Below are 2,953 nucleotides of genomic sequence, written 5' to 3' on the forward strand. Positions count from 1 at the left end.
TGTGTGCACGTATTTCTGTATATATCTTTGTATGTACATCTCAACGTCTAAATTGGTCTGTTTTTTTTTTTCTGTGTGTGTGTGTGTGTGTGTATCTGTGTATGTTTTAGAATGTAAAGAGAATCTAGGAGAATTTAATAGAAAATACCAAACACTGCAGCTTTAACAGTGGAATTTAGAAGATTGCAGTAGAAGCACTACTGGAAATATACAGATGTTATCAACACTGGCTGATATCCAGAATATTTCACTGACTGTTTCACATTTGATGCATGTGTATGAGCCTGCACGTTTCAAGGAAGATATATACATATATATAAACACACACATACACATTTATATCATATATATTCTTTTATTTGTTTCATTCATTTTGATTGTGGCCATGCTGGAGCACTGCCTATAAGGGTTTTAGTTGAACAAATCAACCTGAGTACTTATTTTCTCTTATTCTGTCAGTCTCTTATACTGAACTGCTAAGTTATGGGACATAAACACACCAACACCAGTTCTCAAGTGGTGATGGGACAAACACAAGCACACACACACACACACACACACACACACACACACACATATACTTATACATACAATGAGTTTCTTTTGGTTTCCTTCTACCAAACCTGCTCACAAGGCTTTGGTTGGCCCAAGGCTATATATAGTACATGGCACTTGCCCAAGGTGCCACACAGTGGAACCGAACCCTGGACCATGTGGTTGGGAAGCAAGCTTCTTACTACACAGCTACACCTGCACCAATATATATGTATATATATATGATCTACAGGAAAACTTCACTATTTTGGACCCACTCCCAGAGAATTGTCGATACACTAAATTCATGCTGCAAGTTACTGCATGATTAATTCAAAACAATGTGAATAAATAAGCATTATATTTGATAGAGTGATCTGAATGGTACAAGGTTAATTGCTGTTTAGAACCTTGGATACTAAGAGTAAATTCTACAAACAGGAGTTAATGCTTGATGTCCAACCAACTTGATGAAACAGAGTAATTTTTCCAGGTGACAAAGTAGAAATTGCTGAACACGGCAGAAGCCAAATCCATCACTACTAATTCAAAGAAGCAGGCACCTACAGGCCAAATTATAGCTCTAGATAAAAATAACATCTATACTTTCAGAAAATCCTCCTCCACTGCTAATTAGGTCACCTAGGTAGCAGAGACTATCTACTATCTCTAAGGACCCTTTTGGGCATTCGAGAAAATCTATTTTCCATGTAATCTTGGTATCTATTCCTCCTATGCATGTCACATACAAAGTCTATTTTCTTTGTTAATTTTTAAGTGATTCCACTGAACTTCTTATATGTTCACAGTTTGCAGTAGGTACACTGTATGGGATTTCTACCTGATGATGATGATGATGACAATGTTCATAATGAACAGGGTTATTTACTCAAAGGTATTAGGGTCTGGTCTGTATTATATGTACATTTATTTACATGTACATGTGTATGTATTTATATGAACGTGTATACATATTTATAGTTACATGTTTATATATTTATAACCTGGTGCAAGATTCTGGCAATGCCAGTTTCAGTCAAGTCATCCAACCCATGCCAGCAAGGAAAATGGACATTAAATTTTGATGATGATGATGATTATGATGGTGGTGTATATTTCTGTTTGTATATGTGTGTGTGTGTGTGTGTGTGTGCATATTTGTATATGAATATGTATATACATGTATATGTAAATATGTGAGTAAATACACACACCAATACACACACACACACACACACACACAATCACACACATACATACATACATACATAGAGAGAGGGAAAGAAAGAGAGAGCTGCATTTACAATTATCCATATATCATTTTTCAGAATACGTCAAGAAATACATTCTGAGGCAAGAATTTATCAGAATGCTCAATTTACTAATGTTAAGAGTTTTACATCATGTGCACAAACCAAATCAAAAATACAATTTGACTCTTAAACAAATCCCAAAATATATCACCATAGTGCATTTTATGATGTATTTTGTAAGATGATATATTGACAGCTCTAAAAACAGTGGTGGCAATGCTTGTTGATGCATTTTGTGCTCTAGTACTGGGCTTAAATGGAAAACACATGAAAAGTTATGAAATTTCACTGAATTTTGATACCTTGCAAATTTATTGCCATGAAATTTACATGTAAATATATAAATACATATACATATATATGCACACACACACACACACACACACACACACACACACACACATATATATATATATGCACACACACATACATATATGTGTATAAGCCTACATCTGATGATGGATTAACTTACTGAAACTTTGAAGTCACTGTCAACAACATTCTTGTTTAATAATAATAAATTTGTACTCAACAAAAGTATAGAGTTGCCCACCAGGTTAATGTCAAATTATTTCTACTATAACAACATAAAAAAACAAACATTATCATATATACATATATACACACCAAGCAAAATGCATAGCAGCATTTCATATATATACCTGTTTCTGTCTCTCCGTCACACTCTTATCTTTCATCATCTGACACAAGATCACCTCCACCAATGCCCCCTCTCCTCTCAATGGATCTTTGTCTTGCGGGTTACTTGGTGACCCTGCCAGTGCTGGTGGCATGTAAAAAGCATCCAGTCCACACTGTAAATTGGTTGGCGTTTGGAAGGGCACCCAGCTGTAAAAACCATGCCAAAGCTGACCTTGCCGCTGTCCTATGCCATGTAAAAAGCACTCAGTCCATTCTGCAAGGTGGTTAGGGTTAGGAAGGGCATCCAGCCGTAAAAACCATGCCAAAAACAGACACAGAAACTTGATGCAGTCTTCTGCCTGACCAGGTCATCTCAAGCCATCCAACCCATGCCAGCATGGATGATGGACGTTAAACTATGATAACAATACATACATATATATATATACGTGTATGTATATATA

Source organism: Octopus bimaculoides, chromosome 5 (assembly GCF_001194135.2).
Source record: "Octopus bimaculoides isolate UCB-OBI-ISO-001 chromosome 5, ASM119413v2, whole genome shotgun sequence".
NCBI classification, from domain to species: Eukaryota; Metazoa; Mollusca; class Cephalopoda; order Octopoda; family Octopodidae; genus Octopus; species Octopus bimaculoides.